Raw genomic sequence first — 19,155 nt, forward strand, 5'->3', positions numbered from 1 at the left:
TTTATCAACATGTTAGTGCTGAGCGAACATGGTGTTGATGATGACATAGAGTAAATTAATATTAAAATTATAATCGTCCTAACAACACTGGAATAGGGACAAGAGAGTGAGAGAGAGAGAAAGAGAGCAGAAGAAATTAGGAGTAAAATATCAAAAGTAAAGACTAAATACTTAATATTTATTTTTTTACTTGTTTCAGTCATTTGACTGCGGCCATGCTGGAGCACCGCCTTTAGTCGAGCAAATTGACCCCGGGACTTATTCTATCGGTGTCTTTTGCCGAACCGCTAAGTGACGAGAACATAAACACACCAGCATCGGTTGTCAAACAATGCTAGGGGGACAAACACAGACACACAAACACACATATGTATATATACATATACATACATATATACGACGGGCTTCTTTCAGTTTCCGTCTATCAAATCCACTCACAACGCTTTGGTCGGTCCGAGGCTATAGTAGAACACACTTGCCCAAGATGCCATGCAGTGGGACTCAACCCGGAACCATGTGGTTGGTAAGCAAGCTACTTACCACTCATGGGGAACAAAATATTAGAGATCATTGTAAAGACAACATGAATTCTTAATATCGTTCTCGTCTTTGGTATTGACATGTGTCAAAATTTGTACAGTCTATTTACAACTCCACCTTTATTTACATTTTGTTTCCTCCCATTAGAATCAAAACACAAAACCTGGCAAATGCACACTGTAAGGGCATACCTTTGATGCAGGTCTGAAGAAATGGCACACACACACACATATACACACTCTCCCTCTTTCTCTCTCTCTCTCTCTCTCTCTCTCTCTCTCTTTCTCTCTCTCTTTCTCGTCATACATGTGTGTATATGAGAATTTGTGTGTGTGTGTGTGTGTTGTTTGTGCCTCTCTGTGTGCGTGTGTGTGTGCGCGTGCCTCTGTGTGTGTGTGTGTGTGTGCACGTGCCTGTGTGTGTGTGTAAGTGATGTCTATCGTCACTTAAATGACTGTTCCGTTAGAACCGACGTTACTGCTATTTTCAACTTCAGGAGGAGGCCTCCCTCCTTCAGCTGGTCATTCGATGCAATCTTAACCCGATATATATCGCAAGCAGGGGAGTGAACCCCTCTCAGCTCCTAGCCACGAGACCACCAGACCGTACGCTTTCGACCTCTGTGATCATCGTCATTGCTCGATACTGGCCCGTTAGAGATAGTAGTTTACACCAACGACACAGCCACTGATTTTGCGACAAGCAAATTAGCTAATTAGAAAGTCGCTATAAGATATGTGATCTGTAACTGTACTGAGAAGTAAAATTTATTGGCACTTAAACATGGTTGTTTAGTAGAAACCGACATTACTGCTATTTTTAACTCCAGGAGAATGCTTCATCTCTTATACAGATTTTCTGACTAGCTAATCTACTCGCTGCAAGATTATTGACCGTGTATCGCTTGGTTTTCTATATATTGTGAGGTGGAGAAAGCTACTGCTATATATATCCAGTTGAGCAATAGGCTCTGTGTAGACTTAACTACGACCAGCTGCGCTCTAACTGAGCCAATCCATGTTTTCTATCTATCAACAAGCATGTCCAAAATGCCCTTCATAATTTGAGAAACTTGAACTTTATTTGATGGAATTTTGTCGATATTTCTATCGGATGGGACAATCAAGTAGAAGATATTTTCACTGCTATACACATTGCTTTTCTTGCTAGATAATTCAGATAAATTATAATCACCACATCAATTTCAGTGGCAGTAACTGATCGACGGGTACCGTTATATAAATATATAACACGTTTCCTTTGAAAGTATTCACAATCTAAACCATCACATTAGCCTAGGGTAGTCGACAATTTTTAGTCATCCAGAATATTTCATACAACATGTTGATAATATCCTTATAGATATATGGTTCCAGTACACTGAGAGTCTAGTAGATTGCCTGACATTAATCGATTTATCATCATTAACTAGAATACAGTTTTCAATTCCCAATGTAATTCATTCTAAATGGTTTAAGACTACGTTCTTCATAAAGTCTCCTAAATATAAGTTACTAGGTCACCAGTCTTTTTATCCTGACCCCTACTATTTCCTCTGCTACTCTCTAAATTATAGTAGGCTTGACGTGGTATGCATTGTTTTCTAAATTCATTCTGCCTCAGATAAGACAAAAGAAACAATGTAAATATTTTGAGTTCTATTATTAATGTAAATATGTTTTAAAAAATGGCTATATCCTTATGTTTGAAGTCTATGCGGTCATCTGACGAGAACGGTTTCTTTCAAATTGCTGTAATATTTTCATTAATCAATTATAGAAGACGCTTGAAACGGCCGTAATGAATTGACACCTATACATCTGTGTTACTCATTTATATTCTGTTCACTTACCTTGGAATTGGCACTTTGGAAATACTATAGAAAGTACATTTATAAAAGTACATGTCTGAATAAACAAGATCGTATATCTTCAATTAGCAGGAATATTAGTTTCAAACACCCCTGTATGGTGTCTTGATATTTAATATTTAATTAATATTGTCTGGGTGTTCAGATTATACCGACCTAGCAAGGTGCCTCAATTTAAGTAGCTAATTCAAATGAATCTTAACTTATCTTACACACGCTCGCACGTGCACACACATACACACACACTCACACATATATAATTATTATGTAATAAAACATAGTTTGTGTGTGTGAACTCGCGCGTATGGATTCGAAAACTGAGATGCCGATTGTGATATATGAGGTATCAAAATATTCGGTAATCTTTCGACTACCAAATAAACTATGTTTTTTTGCAAGACAAATCTTTTTTACTACAAAAATAACCTTGAAAACTAGGTCGGGTCGCCCTAGTTTACAGTCTTTAGCTAAGGGACGCAACTCTACCTGAGCAATCTTTCAAGGTTATACCGTGAACTTTGCTATTATTATTTAGTAGATAATCTTTTAACACGAAATATGTTTGTCTGTGTTTTGTTTAGCCCAAAGTTGCCTCTGATATGGCAGAGGGGGGAGGGGAGGCGGTGGAGGAGAAAGAGGGGAGGAGAAGGAGGGGAGGAGAATGGGGGAGGAGAATGGGGAGGAGGAGGAGGGGAGGAGGGGATGAGGAGGAGGAGGAGGAGAAGGAGGAGGAGAAGGAGGAGGAGAAGGAGGAGGAGAAGGAGGAGGAGAAGGAGGAGGAGAAGGAGGAGGAGGAGGAAGACGATGACTAAAAGAAAATAGTGTTGTGGGTGGAAGTGGAAGTACGGCGGATACAGACAGTAAACCACATGAGTAAAGTGAGAGGTGTGATAATGAAGCTAACCAGAACTTTACTTAGTGTACCTAGAATCCGACATGTCAATGCATAAAAGACAAATAGTTAATAGAGGTGTGTGGGCCTGATGGAGTTGAATAAAAAAACCAAAATACTGGAAGAAACTGAAGTATGGCATAAAAGTATTTATCAACATGTTAGTGCTGAGCGAACATGGTGTTGATGATGACATAGAGTAAATTAATATTAAAATTATAATCGTCCTAACAACACTGGAATAGGGACAAGAGAGTGAGAGAGAGAGAAAGAGAGCAGAAGAAATTAGGAGTAAAATATCAAAAGTAAAGACTAAATACTTAATATTTATTTTTTTACTTGTTTCAGTCATTTGACTGCGGCCATGCTGGAGCACCGCCTTTAGTCGAGCAAATTGACCCCGGGACTTATTCTATCGGTGTCTTTTGCCGAACCGCTAAGTGACGAGAACATAAACACACCAGCATCGGTTGTCAAACAATGCTAGGGGGACAAACACAGACACACAAACACACATATGTATATATACATATACATACATATATACGACGGGCTTCTTTCAGTTTCCGTCTATCAAATCCACTCACAACGCTTTGGTCGGTCCGAGGCTATAGTAGAACACACTTGCCCAAGATGCCATGCAGTGGGACTCAACCCGGAACCATGTGGTTGGTAAGCAAGCTACTTACCACTCATGGGGAACAAAATATTAGAGATCATTGTAAAGACAACATGAATTCTTAATATCGTTCTCGTCTTTGGTATTGACATGTGTCAAAATTTGTACAGTCTATTTACAACTCCACCTTTATTTACATTTTGTTTCCTCCCATTAGAATCAAAACACAAAACCTGGCAAATGCACACTGTAAGAGCATACCTTTGATGCAGGTCTGAAGAAATGGCACACACACACACATATACACACTCTCCCTCTTTCTCTCTCTCTCTCTCTCTCTCTCTTTCTCTCTCTCTTTCTCGTCATATATGTGTGTATGTGAGAATTTGTGTGTGTGTGTGTGTGTTGTTTGTGCCTCTCTGTGTGCGTGTGTGTGTGCGCGTGCCTCTGTGTGTGTGTGTGTGTGTGCACGTGCCTGTGTGTGTGTGTGTAAGTGATGTCTATCGTCACTTAAATGACTGTTCCGTTAGAACCGACGTTACTGCTATTTTCAACTTCAGGAGGAGGCCTCCCTCCTTCAGCTGGTCATTCGATGCAATCTTAACCCGATATATATCGCAAGCAGGGGAGTGAACCCCTCTCAGCTCCTAGCCACGAGACCACCAGACCGTACGCTTTCGACCTCTGTGATCATCGTCATTGCTCGATACTGGCCCGTTAGAGATAGTAGTTTACACCAACGACACAGCCACTGATTTTGCGACAAGCAAATTAGCTAATTAGAAAGTCGCTATAAGATATGTGATCTGTAACTGTACTGAGAAGTAAAATTTATTGGCACTTAAACATGGTTGTTTAGTAGAAACCGACATTACTGCTATTTTTAACTCCAGGAGAATGCTTCATCTCTTATACAGATTTTCTGACTAGCTAATCTACTCGCTGCAAGATTATTGACCGTGTATCGCTTGGTTTTCTATATATTGTGAGGTGGAGAAAGCTACTGCTATATATATCCAGTTGAGCAATAGGCTCTGTGTAGACTTAACTACGACCAGCTGCGCTCTAACTGAGCCAATCCATGTTTTCTATCTATCAACAAGCATGTCCAAAATGCCCTTCATAATTTGAGAAACTTGAACTTTATTTGATGGAATTTTGTCGATATTTCTATCGGATGGGACAATCAAGTAGAAGATATTTTCACTGCTATACACATTGCTTTTCTTGCTAGATAATTCAGATAAATTATAATCACCACATCAATTTCAGTGGCAGTAACTGATCGACGGGTACCGTTATATAAATATATAACACGTTTCCTTTGAAAGTATTCACAATCTAAACCATCACATTAGCCTAGGGTAGTCGACAATTTTTAGTCATCCAGAATATTTCATACAACATGTTGATAATATCCTTATACTATCATGTGCTTCACCTTATACATTTTGCCAATATATCAATTTCCACTCATCAAGATATACCGGATCATGTATTTTCCTTTGAATCTCCAAATATTATTCAATAGATTTTATTATAGAATATCGGCTTAATTCCACCAGAAAAAAACATACAGGTATTTTTTTCTATTTACAAGAACCACTATATTCCTTCCTCTGTTTCGCAGAGTTTAGTGAGGGTACTCAAGTGCAGTGAATAATATCGGGCTTAAAATGCACCTATATGAAAACGCACATAAGCAGGAGAGAATCTGAAAGTAGAGCTTAACTAGTAGTTTCACCTTTAATTAGCAGTGACAAGAATGAAAGTTTCTTTAACCTTTTGAACTTAAACTGCTTGTCAGGAAGAAGATTGTCGGAAGTAGTTAAAACTGTAGTTACGAACAAAAAAGTTTGTACCTGTGAAACTATGACCATCATACTTAGCATCTATCATCAAACGCACACACACACACACACACACAGTTATGTAAATATATATGCAGATAAAGAGATACCTAGATAAGTAGATAGACAGGTACATACGTAATACGGACAGACAAGTACACACATACACATACACATACACACTCACACACCCACATACACACAACAGAAACCCACGACCATGTGCACATGACAATATACACACAAATACTCCACACACACGCATACGCACAAATACATATGGGGACACACATCCATATATAACAGACGCATCTACATAGGCACACAAACTACATAGGCCCACAAAATTAATTAATCGATCAATTAATTAATATTTAATAATTTTACCAAGTGGTCTGGTACGTTAAAATAACCTTTTTTAGGTAAAATTATACATATATTCTATAATTATAAACATAATTATAATCAAGGGTCAGCTAATTGCTTCGCCATGCACCGAATTTAGAAATAGGAGTTAAAATAGGAGTTAAAATTTGGTGCGTGGTGAAGCAACTAGCTGACCCCTGATTATAATTATGTTTATAATTATAGAATATACGTATATATATATATATATATATATATATATATATATATGTGTGTGTGTGTGTGTGTGTGTGTGTATGAATGTGTGCGTGCGTGTGCGTGTGTGTGTATGTATATATATATATATATATATATATATATATATATATATAGATAGATAGATAGATAGATAGATAGATAGATAGATAGATAGACAGATAGATAGATACATACATACACACATACATACATACATACATACATACATACATACATACATATGATGGCCATCCATTCGTGACCGAGGAAGACCATTGCTGACCTTCATGAAAATTGTGTGCTTTGGAGTAACTTATATTTTGCATTTGCAGCTCCGTTGGTGGCTAATGAGCTTCGCACTTGACAAGCATACACCACTGCAAATATTGCAAACCAAGCTTTCCCCATTCACTACACTAGCAGTGCGCTTTCGAGCAGCGCGCTTAAGTTCTTCTTTAGGAATCCAACTCATACGTGAGTTGGATTCCTAAACCGGGCGTTGCGCTGCGCCCTTGAGCAAAGCTCCTTATTTCACGTTGCTCTGCAATCATTTCGTCACCTGACATGTGGTACTCGTTCAACCTGTGCAGGTAATGTGGATTTGATGGAGTGAGAGAGCAGATGTGTACACAAAGATTTGATCACCGTAAACAAATCATCTGTGTGGTTGTTCGATAAGAAATTAGGCGCAGGAGTGGCTGTGTGGTAAGTAGCTCGCTTACCACGCATGCGTGTTGTGTTGGCTTCTTCCAGCAGAACGAGGAGGGTGTGAGCTTTGCAAGCTCCGTCTTTTTTAAAGGGAAAAACAAGGGAAAAAAAAGGAATCCGTCGAGGTAGGTAGATTTGTTTGTTTGAGCTGGGTGAAATTTATTGCCGTTTGGACTTTTTTGAAAACTTCTTTGAATGCGGCGTGTTTTCGCCTAATAATTTGAATATTCTGGTGGGTGTGTTTTGCTGGAAAAAGTGATACCTCGTGGAATTTACCCAACTGGAGTATCATAAACAAGAACCTTGTCTATTGGATTTACCTGTTGGAGTGTTATACCGAGCCAAGAATTCCCTGTCTGTTCTATTTTTGTGAACATTTTTTTCTTTTCTATTTTTCTCTTCTTCCTTTTTTCTTCTTCTAAACTTCGGTTTATCTTTTCATTGTAATTTTGTAACTTCGTTTTTTCCTCTTATCTCTTTTTTGTTTGTTTTTCCTCTATTTTTATTTAACATTTTGCGGACTATTTTTGTGAACTTTGTTTGAACTGTTGTTTTTCTTTGGACATGGCAGAAAAGAAACTAAAAAAGAACACTGCCTTAAAGTGAGAGGTTGTCCCACCTAAGCAGTGGATTAAAAACCTTGAGATGAGGACAGTGGTATTACGCACCTATTCTAGATCGCGTGATGCCATCGCCCTATTCGATATGGATGTTATTGAAAAAGAGCTGGCAAGGTGCTTGCCAGCTAAAAAGTACTATATTTCCAGGAGAGTCAAATATGCAATGGTATGGTTGCTGTTTGACTCCCCTGATGAAGCTGGCATTGTGGCCAGCCAGCCCCTGCAAGGAGAGGAGATTTTGCTTCCACCCACTTATTGTGGGAAAAGGGTGATTAGAGCCTGGGTATGTGGGCTGCCCCCGGGAACTGAAGCTGGGTGGATTTCAGATGCCATCCACGGGGCCTGGGGGATAGTGGGCCCAGGCTCTTAGATGTAAAGATGACGCTTGCGGTCAGCTGGGAGTGTGCAAAGGCGGCTTTGACCCTATCGACCCCAGTGGCCGCAGAGGAAAGGACTTTCCCAGACTTCTTAAGAATGGCTGGCTCCAAGTATCCAGTGATACTGGAGAATCGCCCCCCCCCGCCAAGTGCCGGACGTGCCTGGAGTCGGACCACATCAAGAAGGACTGCACCGGGGCCATGGTAATGCCCCGAAGCAGGAAAAGGTGAAGGTGCCCTCCCCTATCCTATTGCAAGGAAAAGCGGTGGAGGTTGTTGAGGTGTTTGCCTCAACAAAAAGAAAGAGAAAGGTGAGCAACGGTAATTACTCACCAGTAGAAGTGCAGATTGCGGGAGAGGAGAAGGACCCCGCTGAATGTGCCGGTAGAGGCATCAACTCCCGCAACCGGGAAAAGGAAAAAAAAAGAAAGAGAAACAGGAGATGGCCGGTGGACGTCGCTATGCCGCCGAACGAATCCGATGCTCCTACGGTGGGATGTGTGTCACCGGAGCGAGAGGCTCTGTCAGTGGGTAGTGTGCCACTGACAGAGCAGGTTCAGGTCACTCCCCGTGAGGAAGAACTCGTCATTTTCTATCTCAGGGGAGGACCTGTTGAGACATACTTGGACAGTCTTCTAGACCGAGAACGATTTGACTCGGTCTGTATAGACTGTTCAAGTTGGCCTCCGTAGGTGGCTGTGGAGGTCATCAACCAAAAGGAGCTAATTGAGGTCAAGAAGACCTGTGATGATAAAGATTTTGAGTTCCTCGTTCCAGGCCTGCCAATGCAGGATTTCCTGCAGGCAGCAGGGAACTTGCTTGGGAGCCCGGATAAGGAGGATTAATGAAAAATTGTTATTTTGTAATTTTTTAATAATTTTTAAGTTTTGAAAATATTTTGTAATATTTTGTAAGTTTTGAAACTTTGTAAATTGAACAGTGTTTTCGAGGGGTTATCGATCGGCGGGCGCAGGTGCCCCTCACATTTCTTCATCATTCTAATTTTCTTTTCCATTCATTTCCATTAATGTAACTGTCCAGCCCGCAGCTACCACTTCTTTGTAAGACCGTAATGGTCAATATAAATGAAATAAAGTAGCTTGCTTACCAACTTCATGGTTCTGGGTCCAGTTCCACTGCGTGGCACCTTGGGCAAGTGTCTTCTACTATAACCTCGGGCCGACTAAAGCCTTGTGAGTGGATTTGGTAGACGGAAACTGAAAGAAGCCCGTCGTATATATGTATATATATATTTATATATGTATGTGTGTGTGTGTGTTTGTGTGTCTGTGTTTGTCTCCCCAGCATCGCTTGACAACCAATGCTGGTGTGTTTACGTCCCCGTAGCTTAGCGGTTCGGCAAAAGGGGCCGATAGAATAAGTACTAGTCTTCCAAAGAATAAGTCCTGGGGTCAATTTGCTCGACTAAAGGCGGTGCTCCAGCATGGCCGCAGTCAAATGACTGAAACAAGTAAAAGAGTAAAAGAGATCCCACATACGTCGTCTAACGTCGGGAGAATCCGTCATACACACACACACACACAACACATATATATATGTATGTATCTAAATTAAGATGGATGTCTTGTTAGTACATCGAATGATGCATTAATGGTTTTGAGAAATCCTCTGATACAGGCACTTGGTGCATATAAGCCCACACACATGGATTGTAGCCGACGACGATGGTATGTAATTACCGCCAGAATTCCTATATCACGTAATATCATTCTACTGGAAATCATGAGTCAGTAGCGTCCGGTCACTGCATCCTACTCCATCTTTTCGTATCTTTCAAAATATTGTCTTGCCAGCTTTCGAGACTTTTGACCGTTTCCTCTGCCACTTATCGATATTATGTTTGGCTACTGTGAACACGACTGCGTCCATTTATTTCCCTTTCAGCAGTGTACAAAAACATAAATAACCCGGAGACCAGGTAAACAAAAATAGTGTTCACTAGGTTTCAGGAAATCTGAGAATTTAGTTGGAAAGGTTCAATATATTTCGTGCATACGCTCTTTATTTGAATGAATAGACGTGGAGAAGAAAACACTTGGCAAAGAGAAGAGCACATGTGTGTCTATCGAACCGACGAGGGAAGCTGAAACGACCGGAGGGGGTAATTGGCAAGGAAGACAACTGTGAGCCAGGCATGTATATGAGTATGAAAGAGCGTGTGTATGTATGAAGGTATTGTATGCGTGTACGCCGTGCGTCTTTATGAGTATCTATGTTGTATGAGTGTGTGGGAGTGTATTGTTTTTTATTTAAGTGTGCGTTTATGAGGTTGTCTGGCATATGAACGTGTGTGCATGCGCGTGTTTGTGTATGGAGCAAACGTGTATACTGTATGTTTGTGTGTGTATATATGAACACAGAATGAACCCGTGGTACAGTGCTGAAAATATCAAGGAGCTATGTTTGTAGAGGCTACACTCCATGGGGTGCTAGCTTGTAGATTTTGGAAGGTTCTGAAGGATACCGAACTCAATATTAAGATGGATGAGAAGCCAGGGAGCTCCAGTAGATCTCAGTTATGTAGGACTTACACCTTCGAAAATACCACATGCACTAACGTGAATTTGGTGGCAGGTTAGATTAACCCTGGTATTAAATGTAGAACTAGAAATGTAGTCTATAGCGTAAGGTGCATAGAGTGTGTTTGTAAGGACAAAAGATTGGCGTACATTAGAGAGGAATTTAGAACTACCGCGGAGAAAATAAATGAACACTTAAGGTAATATTGTGACAAGAAACAGTGCTCCATACTCTATCAGCATGCCAAAGACCAACATAGAGGCATATTGGGCCCACGTAACATTCGCATTTTATCCAAGCACCCGAAGCACCCATCTCTGAAATACAAGAGTACATCCTCATGAATGAAACTTCGTGCTAAATAGGAAATGCAAGTAAGAGGTAGTGATACCCCAACACCCACAGAATATACATACACAGGTATACTTTTGGGAGGCCGTTATGTAGGTAAATATAAATACATATGTGTGTGTGTGTGTGTGTGTGTGTGTGTGTGAGCGTGTGTGTATGTGTGTGTATGTATGTACATATGTATGCCATCTCTATCTCTCTCTATCTCTCTCTCTCTCTCTCTCTCTCTCTATATATATATATATATATATATATATATATATATATCAGATCATCCCATAAGTTCTGTCCGAAATTTGAATAAAGAAAACAAGTGATCAAATGTTATATTTAATTGAACTTTAATCATCAATGTACTTTCCCTGATTATCTATGACTTCCTTCCATCTATTTACAAGCTTTTTAAACCCATTAATGTAAAACTCTTTTGGTTTCAAAGCGAAGAACAATGAAGAGCAGCTGAAATGTTGAGCAGAAGAAACTTCAAATATGAAAAGCAAAACACAGTTGCTGTTTTATTCATGACATAGATGAAACGGAAAATTCTATGTAATCTCTCCGGAAATATTTCTTAAATTTGTTCTGTTTCAGATTAAATAGACACTCACACATTGTACTCGTAAGTACATTCATTCAGAAAATTCCTGCCGAAAGTTCACCATTATATTAACATATTTATCAAAAAATACACATCTTTTGCCTACATAATTATCGTCATTGTCGTCATAATTCTCATCCAAATCGAAATTACTGCCAGACTTCTAAATGTAGGTGCGTTCTACTGACCCAGTTTTCGGTGACATACATACTGTACATTGTTCTACATGAAATATAAATTGTATAGACAGGAACCTCTGAAATTATTTTTCTCATCCATCTGAACGGCAAACTTATCTATACAAATCACGATTACGCAATGTAGCAGATCCTCACATAAGTAATGTCTGGATTTTAAATAACGAAAAAAAGTGATCGAATCTTACATTTTAATGAACTTTAATCATCAATATAGTTTTCATGATTATCTATGACATCTTTTCCTTTACTCGTAAGCTTTTTAATCCCATTAGTGAAATTCTATTTCGGTTTCGAAGAGAAGAACTCTAAAAAGCTAGTTTCGACTTACTCGGTTGTTTGGTGAGTTAATATATCCAAATGATTCTGTAAACTACGGAACAAATGGTAAACAGAAGGAACAAGGTCTGGGAATTTATGCGTTTGAATAATTTACTCCCAGCCAAGTTCCTTGATCTTCAGGGACGTGATCTTTGCAGTGTGGGGGTCTTGCTTTGTCCTGGTGAAACAACGCTCCCTCTCGGTTCACTAAAGCGGGACTGTTTTCTTCAAAGCAGCATGTAAACGCTCTAATTGCTGACAGTAGATTTGAGTATTGAATGCTGCATTAGTTGGTAGCAACTCAAAGTGGATGCTTCCTTTGGAATCTCACCAAAAAGAGAGAAGAGCCTTCTTCACATGGAGTTCCCTTTCTGGTTGTGGTTGGGCTCTTTTTCCCCTCACCAAGCCAATGTCTAGGACTCTTCATATTTTGGTAGTGGACCTATTTGTCATCACCGGTCACCTTTCTGTCCCATGAGAATGGAGAGAAGAGCCGAAGACACTCGATATTTGCAGTTGGCTTCAGACACTTCATGAGGCATCGATTTGCGAGGTTGGGGGCCTTCCCAAGCTCTTGAAGATGGCGGTGAACAGTTGTATGAAATTAACGAAGCTTGCTTGCCAATTATCCAACTGAAACTGCGTGATCTTTTTCAAGCTCTCCCAAAATGAGCTAGTCATCAAACTCAATTGGACGTTCTGTTCTGGCTTCATCTTCAAGCCTGAAATTACCAAATCTGAATTTTAAAAAACATCTTCTGCAAGTCCTTTTATTCATGAACTCTTGTCTATAAGCTGGGTGAATATTTCAAGTCGTTTCAGTTGCAGAGTTTCCTTTTGTAAACTCATAATGTATTATAAGCCTGAAATGCTCCTTAGACCATTTCCTGTTTAAAGAGCTCTGATTAATGAAATTTCAACTAGATTATACTGCAAAATGAAATTTACTTAGTTGAAATATGTTCAAATACATATAAATGTTACTTGGTGTCATTAGACATTCTAAAATACTTTTCAAGCGGTTAGAAATTGACAACAAAGAAGTCCGGACGTTACTTATGGGATGACCTGATACTATTATTTCGTATAGCAAGTTTGCATATCGTATGACAAGTCTCACTTTCACCTGATATTTTTGGACATATCTCATTGATTTATTTTCTTACTTCTGTTTTTATCTAAGTTTTTTGCTAAAGAATTTATATTTACAGAGACTCTATAACAAATATGATTATAAACATATAAAACGTATTCTCTAGTAGCCACTCAAGTGTCAGAAACTTTTTGTTTCCAGTCTTACCCACATATAAATGTCTAGAAGTATGTGTGTATGTAAATGCATGCATGTATGCATGTTTTTATGTATCTATGTGTGTGTTTACCTATGCATGCATGTATGTATGTATGCATGTGTGTAGGCATATATGTATATATATATATATGTATATATATATATATATATATATATATATATACATATATATATATATACACATACATACATATATATATATATATATATATATATATATATATATATATATATATATATATATATATATATATATACATATATAAATTAATTAGGGGGTATGTTAACCTCTTGAAGGGATGGTTGCATCCAAGGAAATATTGGTTCAATACCTAATATTGTTAGGGAATGAAATTCCCTTAAAACTAAGTTTATCTTAAGTATATAGTTTATGTCCAGTTAAAAGAAATAATTGAGAAATTTTATATATAATATATATATATATATATAGAAATAATTGAGATTCAGTGCAATTAGGTACTTAAGTTGAAGCACGAAGTCCGTCCGGTATTGTCAACACAGCTTGAAGTAAGGTGAATAAAATCAAAATAAGCAACAGGATATCAAGTAGTGAAGCAGCAGGACCGTTTCAAGCGGCATCATTTAATTGAACAATGCAATCGTTACATCAATTTGAATGCAGTGCCATCATCAGCTGCACAAATAAATAGAATTTTAACCAGTTGCACACATTAATATATTTTTTCTCAAATACTCTAAGAAGATAGAAGAAAATAAGATTGTTACTATTGTAGCTAAGAATAGACTACACTTCCAAGAATGACAAGAAGCCCCACTGGCGTCAGAGCTTGTAAAGGATTGTGATTCATTTGTAATTAAATCGTCACTTTATCAAGTGCTAAATCAAAGACTAGAGGATTGTGTCTGTTTAGAATGTAGGGCAAGAGTGAGTTGACAGCTCATGGCTAGCTATGGTGATAGATATTTTCATATGTATCCCTTTTCCTCAGAGAATATTACGTGTAGTCAATTGGATATATAGTATCTCAAGATAAAATTTCTTCTGTATTAACAGCTTAGGTTTTATTAGCTTTTTGCCCCTTTAACTGGTAATTAACATCATGATTTAGAGTCTCCCCTACCCAGCCCCCTTTTATAGGTACTATGGGTGATTCTTTATAAACAATATTGATATGTTGTATAAAAATAAAATTTAAGATTTTCAAAAATGATATCATAACCGAAATAGGTAAACAATTAGAAACATTAAAAAGGAAAGATTACATTCAATCAGTTTAATAAACATTCATGTAGTTAATTAATTACTTATTAGGTGGTTTCTATAAAGACTGCTCAGGGTATTTACTTAGGGAATACTGGAAAGATAAACATGCACTGCATTTAAATTGATGTAATGATTGCATTGTTCAATTAAATAGAGCTGCTTGAAACGGTCGTACTGCAGCACTACTTCATATTCTGTTGCTGTTATATATATATATATATATATATATATATATATATATATATATATATATATATACACATATACATACATATATGTATATGTATATGTATGATGAATATATATATTATATATATATATACACACATATATATATATGCATGTAGGTATGTATGTATTATATGTATATGTATACACACACACACGACACGCACACACAGACATACACACACACACACACACACACACACATATATATATATATATATATATATATATATATTTGCATATAAAGGGAGGGAGAGAGGAAGATAGAAACGACTACTTCCTTCCATTTTGAAAAAATAGATGTCTCAATGAAGATAAGAAGTTACCTTCTTATCCTCATTGTATATGTGTATATAAATATATATGTGTGTACATATATGTTTATATACAAATCCATGTGTACATGTATATGTTTGTATGCGTATATGTATGTCTATAAGTATATATAAGGCTGGTGACACACGCGGGAGAGATAGGCCTCAATATGCAAAAGCGGAAATATATTTCTTTAATATGTACTTATAATATATTTAACTGTCTGAAGAGTTTCATAAGATCTGTGAACGGAACTTTTACCCATTGAATATCTTTCGCCTCCATATACTAACCTTTCCACGTTTTTCCGTGTGTATGTGTGTGCGTGTGTGTGTGTGTGTGTGTGTGTGTGTGTGTGTATGTGTATGTGTGTGTGTGTGCTTGCCTGTGTGTATGTGTCTATGTGTGCATGTGTCTGTGTGTGTATGTGTATATATGAATGTGAATGTGAAGATATATATATATATTGGATCATCCCATAAAGAATGGATTTTTTTTATTGCATGTACTAAAAGTCGGAGGGGGATGGCATAAACTACCTGTATCATCTTGCTATCAAATCAGGTAGTAATTTTACCTTCTACTTATTCTTAGTGCAAGTTTTGAAGACTGTAGTTCAATTTTAACAGTTATAATGCTATAATGGAAGTGGCAAAGGAGAATATTCGACATATTTTGCTTTATAATTTCAATAAAGGGTACACCGTAACGGAAAGTAAGAGTTTAATAAAGGCAACAACGTAACGGAAAGTGCGAAGAATATCAATGCAGTATATGGTGATCGGACAATAAGTGTAAGCCAGTTCGTCTGTCTATACGTTCTGGGTTCAAATTTCTTCGAGGTCGACTTTGCCTTTCATCTTTTCGGGGTCGATAAATTAAGTACCAGTTGCTTACTGGGTTCGATCTAATCGACTGCCCCCCCCACCACCACCACCTCCCCCAAAATTTCGGGCCTTGTGCCTAGAGTAGAAAAGAATAAGTGTAAGCCAGTGTCAACGGTGGTTCCAGAATTTCCGAGCCGGAAACTACAGCCTAATAGACGAGCCTCGTCCTGGAAGATCTGCAGAGCTCGACGAGGACATCCAACAAACCGTGGTGGAACAAACTCCAAACTGTTGAGGAACTAGCAGAGGAGCTTGGATTTGGTCCTTCAACCATTCGACAACACCAGCAATAGAAGAAAAACAACCATCTTTGGTTTCAAGACGAAAGGTGTTCTTCCATCAGAATAATGCTCGGTCACATACAGCGACGATGACATTCCAAAGCCTGGAGCAGTTTGAATGGGAAACGAAGGCCCACTCATCATATTCGCTGAACATTGATCCATCATTTATTCCGCAGTCTTCAAAATCATTTGAACGTAAAAAATATGAATTCTACAGACGAGGTCAGAACATTACTGGAGGAGTGTTATTCGTCACGAACAAGTCAATTTTGGAAGAAGGGCTTTCAAGTACTACCAGATAGATGGAAGAGTATTCTAGAAAATGAATGAAAGTATATTTTAGATTAAAAAAGAACTTTGTTTCTCTTAATTTTGAAAAATAAAAGTATAAAAAACCGCAATATTTATGGGATGACCCAATACTCTTTTTATTCTTTTACTTGTTTCAGTCTTTTGACTGTGGCCATTCTGGAGCACCGCCTTTAGTCGAGGAAATCGACCCTAGGACTTATTCTTTATAAGCCTAGTACTTATTCTATCGGTCTCTTTTGCCGAACCGCTAAGTTACGGGGACATAAACATACCGGCATCGGTTGTCAAGCGATGGTGGGGGGACAAACACAGACACACAAACACATACATATATATATATACATATATACGACGGGCTTCTTCTAGTTTCCGTCTACCAAATCCACTCACAAGGCTTTGGTCGGCCCGAGGCTATAGTAGAAGACACTTGCCCAAGATGCCACGCAATGGGACTGAACCCGGAACCATGTGGTTGGTAAGCAAACTACTTACCACACAACCACTCGTACGCCTATGGATATTTTCTATCCCTTAAGGTGTTTTTTTAACCTCTATTTAAATATATATTATATATATATATATATATATATATATATATATATATATATATATATATATATATATATATATATATATATATGTACATATATGAGTGTGTGCCTCTGTGTGTGTGTGGGAGAGGGTTATAGGAAGATAAAGATAAACAAAGGTTGCATACTTTAAAATTCATACACGCGTTTCACCGTTATCGTGGTTTCGAACCCGATAAAAGTACCAAACGCATAAAGATGTTCAGCCACAGAAGTTATCTGTAATCTAATATAATAAAGTTTTACCCTGAGGATCCGTTGTTGTTGTTGAGCATTTATATGAACGTGGAACTTCAAGGCAGGGTCCCATGCAACATAAATGTGATACGTGCGCAGGAACTTTAAAATAAGAGACCCTTGTTTGGTCCTTACTTTTCCTGTTTGCTCTGTAGCTCATAACTAATAATACTATTCCGTATAAGAATTATTAACAACGGTAGAGAAAGCTTCACTGGATTACGATTATCTACATGGCGCTCTAAATATAAGAGTTGAAGTGGTCCGTCTACTTCTTGCGATAATTTCCAGTATATGTGTAAGAGCGTTTGTGTGTGGCGGGGTGCGCACGTGTAATTGTGTTTGTGTGTATATAAAGTGAGCGTTTGTGTACGTATTCAAGTGCAATCTTTGCACGCATATCTAATATTAGTATTGTTTTCATACATTGTTGCATTATATCTGTTAGAAATATGCTGCCGGTAAATACACTAGAAGAATCGATTAACATTAACAATATATAAATACACAGACACACTTTCACGCACATCCACTCCACACACTTACACATACGGACACGTACACACACATACACACACATACACAAACGGACACGCACATACGCACTTACATTAAAAGAGACGCTTTACACAACTGTCATTTCTACTCGACTGAATGCTGTTTGTCTCTTGCAAAGATACTCTCTGACACTAAGCACTATTTAGTGTGAACCTGTATTTCTGTAAAATGTTAAATCTCTATATATTATCAATACTAAGACTTCCTTATCACCCATCAATCAATTTTTGATATCCTCCATTCTCATTAAAATTACAAACACGAAATATACAATATCAGTTGTTACCGTCTTATATTAAGATTTTAACACCTTCACTCTGATATCCAACGCATTGAATAAACTGTCCATAATTAAGTCAAATTTATAACCAACCAATTGCAGTAAATTAGAAATAAACTTAAAATATCGAGATATTAACCGAGGTCATAGCCGGTTCAAAGTCTTCGTGCCTGCTACAACAACAAAAACTTCTTTATGGACTGAAATGTTGAATATGTTATTCAATATCCGTTGTTGTTGATGGTGTTATTACTCTTTGACTTATATGTAAAATTTCGTCAAGTTCATCACTGATCAAAAGCGTTCCGTCTAAACTTATTAATGAGCAAGAATTTTGTAAGCCACATGTCTAAATTGCGTTTGCTTCGATAAAGTTCCAGGTAATCAACTATTGATATGTTTAGTGGTGCGTACCCTACCGGAGGCATTGCATCTTATTAGAAGAGTGAACATTTGAAACTAGATCTAAGTCAGCAAAACTATGGTTTAGCAGAGAATTGCTTTAAACTGCATGAAATGATTTTATTGTTTGAAAGTATGTTTGAAAGCCGTTGTAGAGGATTTTGAAGATGTATACAGTACTAAGAAGGGCTTTGGTATCAATTACTCCACTTTATTTATTCGAGATATTATGCATTGCAATTTTAATTTACATAATTATATTTTCGTGCAAGTTTCGATTTGTTGAACGTCAATATATAATGCATTTCATTCAAATTTTGCTTCGGAATTTAATTACAATTAATTTATTCATCACTGAATTAAAGTTTTTAGACCCTTCTTAGATTATCCAACAACATCATTCAGAAAGTCATCTGA

Source organism: Octopus bimaculoides, chromosome 13 (assembly GCF_046866305.1).
Source record: "Octopus bimaculoides isolate indiv1 chromosome 13, ASM4686630v1, whole genome shotgun sequence".
Taxonomy (NCBI): domain Eukaryota; kingdom Metazoa; phylum Mollusca; class Cephalopoda; order Octopoda; family Octopodidae; genus Octopus; species Octopus bimaculoides.